The sequence below is a fragment of the Cupressus sempervirens genome, chromosome 10, assembly GCF_028749045.1.
Source record: "Cupressus sempervirens isolate cs-2001-9-10 chromosome 10, ASM2874904v1, whole genome shotgun sequence".
Taxonomy (NCBI): domain Eukaryota; kingdom Viridiplantae; phylum Streptophyta; class Pinopsida; order Cupressales; family Cupressaceae; genus Cupressus; species Cupressus sempervirens.
Genome location: NC_143127.1, coordinates 57,524,741 through 57,536,126, shown reverse-complemented (window position 1 = coordinate 57,536,126; position 11,386 = coordinate 57,524,741). Strand labels below are relative to the sequence as shown.

Here is an 11,386-nt window from a genome sequence, read left to right as displayed (position 1 = left end):
CCTATAATGCTATGTAACCTGATCTTATCGATACCCAACCACGAGAAATCTTGAAGGGGAGCACAGAAAAAAAAAATCATTTTTTGTATGTTTGCTGGAAAACACGTCTCAGGCCTGTTCATCAAATCCAAACCTTTGGGTTGGATCTCTAAGGAAAAACCAAGCCTTAGGCTTGGGTTTGATTAAGGTTTAAATAGTGTGTGCGCCCTATAGCGTGCACCCGCTATAGCATGCACGCGCTATTTAAACCTCAGCTCTAAATAGCGCGTGCGCACTATAGGGCGCAAGCACTATAGTGCACACGCACTATTAAGATGTAAGTTGCAAAAGAGAACTAGGTGGGGGGGATAGGGGAATGGCTATGTGTGTGCATGAAAAAGATAGAGATAAAGTAGGGGATAGGAGAGGGGAGAGAGAAAGTGAGAAAGAGTAGGGGTGGCAAAGAGAGTATAGGATGAGAGAGAGAGAGTAGGGGTGGCAAAGAGAGGAAGTGTGAGAGAGAGTACGAGTGGAAAAGAGAGAGTGCGAGATGGGGGAAAGAGATTTAAACTAGGGGATGGGAGAGAGAGGAAGTGTGAGAGAGAGTACAGGTTGGGAGAGAGAGATTAAGAGTAGGGGATGGAGGAGAGAGAGAGTAGGTGATGGGAGACAGAGTGGGAGAGGAAGAACTTGAGAGAGAGGAGGATGGGAGTGCATGTGTGTGAAAGAGAGAGAGTATGGACTGGGAGAGGGGGAAGACAAAGTAGCTCAAGAGATAGTAGGGGATGGAAGAGAGAGTAGGCGATGGGAGAGGGGGAGACAGGGGGGAATAGAAATGTGTGTAAGAGAGAGAGAGAGAGAGAGAGAGAGAGAGAGAGAGAGAGAGAGAGAGGAGGGGACAGGAGAGAGTGTGAAAATTTAAGAGAGACTAGAGGGTAGGAGAGAGAGAGAGAGAGAGAGAGAGAGAGTGGAGAGGGAGAGAGTAAGAGTGAGACTGAGAGAGAGAGTAGGTAGTGGGAGAGGGAGAGCGAGTGAGAGAAAAAGTAGGGAATGGAAGAGGAGAGAGGGGGGATGGGTGTGTGTGTGTGTCAAAGAGAGAGAGTCAAGAATGAGAGAGGGGAGAGAGAGATAGAGAGAGTAGGCAATGGTAGAGGGATGGGAGAGAGAGGGAGAGAGTGAGAGAGAGAGAGAGAGAGAGAGAGAGAGAGAGATAGTAGGCGGTGGGAGAGGGAGAGGGAGGTTGAGAGAGGTGGAATGGAAGCATTTAAGAGAGATAGAGTAGGGGATGGGAGAGAGTAGGCAGTGGGACAAGGACTACGGGAGAGAGAGAGAGAGGGGGGAATGGGAATGTGTATTTATTTATAAGAGAGATAGAGTAAAGGATGGGAGAGAGTGTGAGAGTTTGAGAGAAAGTAGTAGGGGATGGGAGAGAGAGTGAGAGTAAGGGATGGGAGAGAGAGAGAGAGAGAGAGAGTAGAGAGAGTAGAGAGGAAGAAAGAGAACTTGAGGGAGATAGATAGTAGGCAGTAGGAGAGGGAGTGGGAGAGGGAGAGGGAGAGGGAGAGAAATAGGGGGGATGGGAGTGTGTGTGACAGATGTAGAGAGTAGGGTATGGGAGAGAAGAAGAAGAGTGGGGGGATAAGAGTGTGTGTATCTATGAAAGTGAGAGAGTAGGGGATGGGAGAGAGTGTGAAAGTGTGAAAGTAGGGGGTGGCAGAGAGAGAGTACGATGATGGGGGAGAGAAAGTAGGCAATGGGAGAGGAAAAGAGAGAGGGAGGATGGGAGTGTGTGTGTGTGTGTAAGAGAGATAGAGTAGGGGATGGGAGAGAGTGTGAGAGTGTGAGAGTAGGGGGTGGATGAGAGAGAGAGTACGAAAATGGGGGAGAGAAAGTAGGCGGTGGGAGAGGGAAAGAGAGAGGGGGGATGGGGGTGTATGTGTAAGAGAGATAGAGTAGGGGATGGGAGAGAGTGAGAGTGTGAGAGAGTAGGGGATGGGAGAGGAGAGAGAGTATAGGGGATGGGAGAGAGTGTGAGAGTGTGAGAGAGTAGGGGATGGGAGACGAGAGAGAGAGAGAGCAAGGGATGGGGGAGAGAAAGTAGGCGATGGGAGAGAGAGTGGGAGAGGCAGAGAGAGCTTGTACAAGATGGGAGAGAGAGAGAGTAGAGAGGGAGAGAGAGAACTTGAGAGAGCGATAGTAGGTAGTAGTAGTGTGAGTGTGAGAGAGTACAACGATGGGGGAGAGAAAGCAGGCAGTGGGAGAGGGAGAGAGAGGGGGAATGGTAATGTGTGTAAGAGTGACAAATTAGGGGATGGAAGAGAAGAGAGAGAGTAGGGGATGGGGGAGAGAAATTAGGTGGTAGGAGAGGGAGAGAGATAGGGGGGATAAGAGTGTGTGTGAGAGATCTAAAGAGCTAGGGATGGGAGAGGAGAGGTAGAGAGAGTAGGTGGTGGGAGAGGGAGAGTGAGAGAGAGTAAAGGATGGGAGAGAGTAGGAAGAGAGAGGGAGGGGATGGGAGAGAGAGTAGGGAGGATGGGGAGTGATGTGTTTTGAGAAAGTAGGGGGTGGCAGAGAGAGAGTACGATGACAGGGGAGAGAAAGTAGGCAGTGGGAGAGGAAAAGAGAGAGGGGGGATGGGAGTGTGTGTGCAAGAGAGACAGAGCAAAGGATGGGACAACGTGTGAGAGTGTGAGAGTAGGGGGTGGCAGAGAGAGAGAGTACGATGATGGGGGAGAGAAAGTAGGCGATGGGAGAGGGAAAGAGAGAGGGGGGATGGGGGTGTATGTGTAAGAGAGATAGAGTAGGGGATGGGAGAGAGTGAGAGTGTAAGAGAGTAGGGGATGGGGGAGAGTGTGAGAGTGTGAGAGAGTAGGGGATGGGAGACGAGAGAGAGAGAGTAGGGGATGGGGGAGAGGAAGTAGGCGATGGGAGAGAGAGTGGGAGAGGCAGAGAGAGCTTGTACAAGATGGGGGAGAGAGAGTAGAGAGGGAGAGAGAGAACTTGAAAGAGAGAGATAGTAGGTAGTAGTAGTGTGAGGGTGAGAAAGAGTAGGGGGTGGTAGAGAGAGTACAACGGTGGGGGAGAGAAAGTAGGCGGCGGGAGAGGGAGAGAGAGGGGGAATGGGAATGTGTGTAAGACAAAGTAGGGGATGGGAGAGAAGAGAGAGAGTAGGGGATGGGGGAGAGAAATTAGGTGGTAGGAGAGGGAGAGGGAGAGAGATAGGGGGGATAAGAGTGTGTGTGAGAGATCTAAAGAGTCGGGGATAGGAGAGGAGAGGGGGTGAGAGAGGTAGAGAGAGTAGGTGGTGGGAGAGGGAGGGTGAGAGAGAGTAAAGGATGGGAGAGAGTAGGAAGAGAGAGAGGGAGGGGATGGGAGAGAGAGTAGGGAGGATAGAGAGTAGGGAGGATGGGGAGTGATGTGTTTTGAGATAGTGCATATGCGCTTTATAGTGCGTACGCACTATCTCAAATCAGCAAAAAATGGTCAAAAACCAACCTTGGAGCCCATTTCATCCATTTTTAACTTTTGGTCTGTTATGCTCTCTATTATTCCGATAGAAAACACGAGTTTCAACATCTAGCAAACACCAAATTCAATCATTGGATACATGATTTGAAGAATTTTTGAATATTCTTTTAATAGAAAAGGTTAGTGCAATCCATTTTAAATATTGTTTGTCGATGTATAGATACAAATTTGATTATAATTTGATGTGTTATGTAATATATAGTGAATTCATTAAAAATTGTATGTTTGAATGAAATGTTATTTCAAAATGGTTAGAAATTTGACAAGTCGTTTGATATATATTGTGTATTCATTCAAACAATTATAATTTTTATATGTAATTTAATAATTTGTAATTTACACATTTTAAGTAATTCAGATGTTTGAATAATTTGACATGTAGAAATCATCATCATGCCAAGGAAGAAACCAAAGATTCAAACAAATGCAGATAGGGAGAGAGATTTGACAATTAAAAGAGATAAAATGAAATTACTACGTGAACAAAGAAAATTGCAAAGCAATGATGAAGAATTAACTTTCGAAGAGGATCAAGAACCACCAGTACAAAGAAACAAGGAGGAAGAATTAGAAAGACAAAGAGAACGAATGAGATTGTTACGCTCAAGAAGACAATTGAATTGTGAAGCTACACCATCCTCCAATGTTGGAGTCATATCGTCCTCTACACCATCTTCGAATGTTGGAGTCATATCATCCACTACACCATCTTCCAATGTTGAAGTCATATCATCCTCTAATGTTTAAGAGACTGATTTATAGATCCGACGATATACACACTCCATCATGTCATGTTGAAAGCACAACATGAACACATCAAGTAGGTGATATTCGATCTTTTACATCTTATTGCCAAGGCACATCATCTTCAGTTCAAGGTACACAATACACTCAACCTTATATTGATGTTCAAAATGTTGAGAGAATTGAAGAGATTAGAACACCTTCTAGAATTCGTTTTAGAAAACCAAAATATTTGATTGATATTGATACTAACATTTTGAAATCAATGCCTAACAAGATTAGCAAGCGTACTTGTCAAAGAAAAGTTAATCATATGTGGAGATTATTTTTTGAAGAATTAAATATTACAGGTCAATGCCAATTATTTGTTGAAATGATGAGAAATTTGAAATCTAGGCCTATCATGAAGATTCTTGGGCTAAGAATGATGGATGATTCAAATGAAAGAAATATTGTAAAGAATCTAATGAGTGCTTATGATAAAGTGGGTTCTAAATCACGCACCAAAGATAATAATATCACAAGACAAGTACTCACATCGACAATAGTAAGTAGCCAAATGAAGAAAGCTCAACTCATGAGAAAGACAAGCAAAACATTAAAAATTGGTAGAGGTACCTTAAGGAGAGTCATGCTAAGGCGTGAGATATTAGAAGATCCAACAAAAAATGAGTTATGGACATTTAGCGGTAGACTACCGTGAAAGGATAAAGAAATTAGTGAAGCTTTGAAATCATTGATCGAAGATTTTTGTAAAAATAACACACGTGTTTCTCCTAATCAAAGAGATGTTTTAAGAAGGAGGATTGGTAGCCGAAATTGCGAGCCACATGTGAAACATTTTTTGGACTCAACTCAGACACAATTTTTTGCAAAATTTATTGGTATGTATGCTCAAATTCGAATAAGTCAAAGATTTTTTGAGATGGGTAAACCTTTTTATGTGAAAAAAAATCACACATGCACAACTTGTTGTTGTAGGATACATATTGAATTTTCTAACCATTTTGATGTTTTTAGGCACATATACGTAGTTTTGCATTCTCAGTTTGTTTTGCAGGATTGTGACATAAAAGAGCCACCAAGATCTTCAAGGGAATTCATATCCAACATTTTATGTGAAATAGGGGACGACCAACAATTTTACAAGACATCATGCGTGGATGGTACGTGCTTATTTTGTGGTTCTTTGCAACTTTTATCAACTTGTCAACATATGGATAGTACACATGCAATTGGAAATGAAATAGTAGATTACGAAAAATTCAAGACAGTGACATATGCTCTAAAAGATGGGAAACATGGTAAAAGATGTGATCCAGTTATTGAAAGATTCTAGTGTATGAGTTCATGAAGATTTTTCATGAAAAGATTATGTACGAGTATGCAAGGCATACCCATAGAGCTCGATGGTTGGATTTGCAATTCAAGTTGTGCAAGGATACGTTTCCATTGGATACCATTGTTTCGGTTGTAGATTTTGCAGAGAACTACACACTACAACCACAAAATGAGGTGCAAGCAAAGTATTATACATCTCAACAGGTTTCTATTTTTGTTCACATAACATTTATGCATTCACCTACAAGTACAGAGGATGACAGGAAGATTTTGAGGGAGTACCATTTTTATATCAGCAATGATCAATCACATTCTACTGAGTTTGTACATGGTTGTTTTCAACTATTTTATGGAGATTTGGCTAACAGGGGCATATCATATCATCAACACATTATTTGGTCAGACAATTGTGCATCTCAATTCAAGAATGCACGGATGTTCTATTGGTTGAGCAGGATGCACAAGTTGTGTAGAATTCTATATATGTGGAATTTCACAGAGGTTGGTCATGGTAAGGGAGAACACGATTGTGTAGGCCCATGCATTAAAAGAGTTTTGGCTCGTGAAGAACTAAAGTAGAAAGATGAAGCAACATTGATAGATACAAAATCCATCGTCCAATGGTGTAACGCTACAATGGGTCCAGGTAAGGAAGGTGAGTCTACAATTCATAGATTTTTTTGGTTGATAGATAATACTAACATTGCACCATATCAAGATTGTTGCACACTAATAGGATCTAGTGAGTTACACTCTTTTAGAAGCTTTGATACAGGTTCATGGAGTATCCACACACGAAAAATGGCATGCTATTGTCCATCATGTGCAGATAAAAATTGGGATGACTGTGAGTCAACTGAATGAGTGGACAAATGGGATATATGGGTTTTGGACCCAACTGACACCTATCGTCCCCCACAAGCACTGGAAATGGTAGAGATGGATTCATCTATTGACTTTGAACGCTTGTCAAATTTAGTGCAACCTGGTAATATATATATATCTTTGTAATTTCAATATGTAACTTTATAACTTTTACCCAAGTATTTTCTGAATTAATGACCGCATTTTGTACATTTCTCACTGCAGGCCATGTTTTTGTTGTTATTGCACCTGAAGACAATGAATAAGGGACAGATTATTATTTGTGTCATTGTGTTGAAGCCAAACAAAAATTGGATCACTTGGTTATAGATGGTGAAGGTTTAGAGTACCATGTCAGTGCGGTGGTTGTAACAGGCACATGGCTTAGACGATATCCTATGAAGAATCCTAACTTGTGGTTATTCGAGGATTGGCAAACAGAGAGGAAGATTCTTCATTATTCAAACCTTGTTGTCGCATCAAATGTCCACTTGATAAAATATGGTGGAAAACCACATAATAAGATTCTTTGGAAAGTTCGCGAGTCAGACCATGAGGTAATACTTGAGACATTAAAATGTTGAGCCGATCTAGTTGGCTCATTAGATTGAATTGGGAGAGAGAGAAAAAGTGATCAATTGGATCCAAATACAATGTTACAACCTCTTCCCCAACACTATCACATGACTAAGGTGGACCGTATTGTTATGATGTGTAAGTGATGAGATTTGGTTTTGATTTGTTTAGAATATAGATACATTATTTGAATTTATATTAGATTCTTTAATAGGACCCATTTTTTTAATCTTATCTTAGATTTGTTACTGTGCTAATTCTTCATTTGTAGGTCACCAAAGAAGAGGGCTAATAAAGTCAACACATAAGTGATAAAGGGTGAGATGTCAAAATCATCTGTGAAATGGTATTATCAATTCACATCCTCAATATTTATTAGTGTTCTTTGTTCACGTACCATTGTATGATAATCATCTTATGCCTAGAATTGCAGAGGTTAAATTATGTCAATACTAAGGTTTGTAGCATCAATACTAAGGTTTTTAGCATCAATTGGTCACACTAAGTATAGTAGTTGTATCATGAATCCTTCTGAACCAATATGACTAAGATTCTCGGAAGAAGACTAAACCATATCATCTGTCTACTCCCTCTTTATATAAGAGTTTGTCAAACAATGAGAATGAAACATTGATTATTACTCCCCCTCAATGTAAAATTCTCATTGATTTCATTTTGTAAAGTTTTAAGTCACTATCAACCTCTATATCATTGTATTCTTCTTATCATCAAATTACACAACAATGAGAATATGAACGATGACTTCTTCACATGAACCTGACAATTATACATGCTACACCTTAATAAATTTTTGGGCTTGATCTTTACCATTCGAGCTTATAATACAATACATTGGCTTCATTTTTATTTGGAAGTATTTATTATGTTTGTTCCAAAAGTCATTCTTCATATGCCAATATGAAAATGCGACTATCATGAAAGGCATAGTCTTATAATTTGTAATTTGTATAATGGTATAAAAGCTTGGTTGTGGGTTTGAATCTATTGCCCCCATGACCCTCCTTCTCATGCATTTATTCTATTTATTCTTCTACCTCCTCCTTCGCTTGACCATTTTGCAACACCATCTGGATGGAACTCTAGCCTTCCTCAAAACCATTATACATGACCTCTCCTTCTTCAAGATATTCTATAAAAAGTTCCTCAACCCTTGAACCTTTCAAAACCCCAATCTCAATGGAAGGCTTCTAGACCAAAGGAACTAGTAGACCCGGTTCTTTAAGAGAAAGAGACAACAAATCCAATTTTCTAGTGACTAGATGGAAAATTGGGGAAATCATTTCAATTAGTTGTAAATCAAAAGGAATTATAAGTAAACTATATCAATATAATAAGTAACTTAGTAATTATATCAATATAATTTAATTACTAAGGAAATGAATTTATTACTCTAACATATAGTACATTATTTTGCAGACAAAGGTGTTGAATTTGATGCTTAACAGATTTACATACATGTGTAATAAATAATAAGTGTTGTAGCTTTGGGATCAACACTATAAAATGAAGGATGTCATACTACATTCACAGAGGTACCAAAATATTTTATTTGATATGGAGACAAAAGAAAATGTGTATTCTTCATAACTGCATTTGAGTCTCATGTATTATCATTTTCAGCTATTGGCATCAGAGATACCTTTACATCTTCATCATTGTATTGATCAACGAGTCCTTATTGCACTCACTAGTTCTAAGCCAATGATTGCATGGTTTTATGGTGGATGTCCCTCTCTTTTTTAAATTCCAATTTTATTCATCTACATGAGTAAGGGAGATCAATTCCATTTCTTTCAATTGTATTTAAAGGTCATTAAAGTTTTTTCAAACAATGTGATTAAATAAATATTATTCAGCATTTACCTCTATCATCAAGGTTGATTCATTCCTCCTCTTATTTTACCAAATAATTTGGATGAATCACCCATGGCTCCTTACATTTCTTGAAGAAAATTTTCAAAGACTTTGCAACATGTCTTCTCTTCTTCCATATAGTTCATGTTCATTGAAGAAATTTAGTCAAACAATATATATGCTTTGTATATTCTCACAACACCAATAGTCATGGTACAATGCTTACAAGATCCATAGTTGAAGAGAAGCTATGTGAAGCTTCTAGAACCATGGACCTATACTTAATTTAGTATTATTACATCCATGTTACTTATGAAAGTGGAACTTTCACATAGATAATTAGGGAAACCAAAATTGAAAGCCAAACTTAACATAGAAAAGTAAAGCAAACCTCAACTATATTCTCATTAAACACTATGAATTCAAATATCTTTGGCAGAGCATATCTTAGAGCTCGTGCAAGATATGGATGAGGTTCCAGTTCCTACAGGACCATGTTGTAGAGACCTACAATAACCTCTCTCACTTTTTGGAGATTGCATTCTGTTTTCATTCTACAACACCATCTTGGGTGATGTTGAAACTTGCAATGTTGGCGAGTACAAAGTTGCCAACTGCCAAATCTCTCTCATCTTTTGTCGTGGGATCAAACTATTTGCTTCATTAGCTCCGAGTGGCTGGGTAAACCCTATTCCCAACCTTGTCTTGTCCCCTTTAGTGCTCGAACATTCTCAAGCACGCTGAACTGGAATGTCCCTAAGGGTCACTAAATGCCACAGGGCTGCAATCTTTGACGGGCATATCTCGGAGCTCGTGCAAGATATGGATGAGATTCTAGTTCCTATAGGACCATGTTATAGAGACCTACAATAACCTCTCTCACTTTTTGGAGATCGCATTCCATTTTCATTCTACAACGCCATCTTAGATGATGCTGAAACTTGTAGTGTTGGCCAGTACAAAGTTGCCAACTGCCAAATCTCTCTCATCTTTCATCGTGGGATCAAACTGTCTGCTCCATTAGCTCTAGGTGGCTGGTTAAACCCTATCCCCAACCTCATATTTTCCCCTTTAGTGCTCGAACGTTCTCAGGCATGCTCAACCAGAATGTCCCTAAGGGTCACTAAATGCCACAGGGCTGCAATCTTTGATAGGGCATATCTCAGAGCTCGTGCGAGATATGGATGAGATTTCAATTCCTACAACACTATGTTACAGAGACCTACAATAACCTCTCTTGCTTTTTGGATATCGCATTCTATTTTCATTCTACAATGCCATCTCAGGTGATGCTGAAACTTGCAGTGTTGGCTGCTACAAAGTTGCCAACTGCCAAATCTCTCTCATCTTTCGTCGTGGGATCAAATTGTCTACTCCATTAGCTCTGGGTGGCTGGGTAAACCCTATCCCCAACCTCATCTTGTCCCCTTCAGTGCTCGAACGTTCTCAGGCACGTTGAACTGGAATGTCCCTAAGGGTCACTAAATGCCACAGGGCTACAATCTTTGACGGGGCATATCTCGAAGCTCGTGCAAGATATGAATGAGATTCCAATTCCTCCAGGACCGTGTTGTAGAGACCTACAATAACCTATCTCACTTTTTGGAGATCACATTCTATTTTCATTCTACAAAGCCATCTTAGGTGATGTTGAAACTTGCAGTGTTGGCCAGTACAAAGTTGCCAACTACCAAATCTCTCTCATCTTTCATCGTGGGATCAAACTGTCTGCTCCATTAGCTCTATGTGGCCGGGTAGACCCTATCCCCAACCTCATATTGTCCTCTTCAATGCTCAAACGTTCTCAGGCACACTAAACCGGAATGTCCCTAAGGGTCACTAAATGCCACAGGGCTACAATCTTTGACGGGGCATATCTCGGAGCTCATATGAGATACGGATGAGATTTCAATTCCTATAGGACCATGTTGCAGAGACCTACAATAACCTCTCTCTCTTTTTGGAGATTGCATTCCATTTTCATTCTACAACGCCATCTCAGGTGATGTTGAAACTTGCAGTGTTGGCGAGTACAAAGTTGCCAACTGCCAAATCTCTCTCATATTTCGTCGTGGGATCAAACTGTCTACTCCATTAGCTCTGGGTGACCGGTTAAACCCTATTCCCAACCTCGTCTTGTCCCCTTCAGTGCTCGAATGTTCTCAGGCACGCTGAACCGGAATGTCCCTAAGGGTCACTAAATCCCACAGGGCTGCAATCTTTGACGGGGCATATCTCAGAGCTCATGCAAGATATGGATGAGATTCTAGTTCTTATAAGACCATGTTACAGAGACCTACAATAAAATCTCTCACTTTTTGGAGATCGCATTCCATTTTCATTCTACAATGCCATCTCGGGTGATGTTGAAACTTGCAGTGTTGGCCAGTACAAAGTTGCCAACTGCCAAATCTCTCTCATCTTTCGTCGTGGGATCAAACTGTTTGCTCCATTAGCTTTGGCTGGCTTGGTAAACCCT

General features: G+C 40.6%; 1 long non-coding RNA gene across 1 annotated transcript; it reads left to right on the top strand.

The window, feature by feature from the left end:
* Positions 1–4,780: 4,780 nt before the first annotated feature.
* Positions 4,781–7,228, top strand: LOC149532541 (uncharacterized). The gene is made up of 2 exons (XR_016357348.1): positions 4,781–6,580; positions 6,682–7,228. It is a non-coding gene; the product is annotated as an uncharacterized LOC149532541 (long non-coding RNA).
* The last annotated feature ends 4,158 nt before the right edge of the window (positions 7,229–11,386 follow it).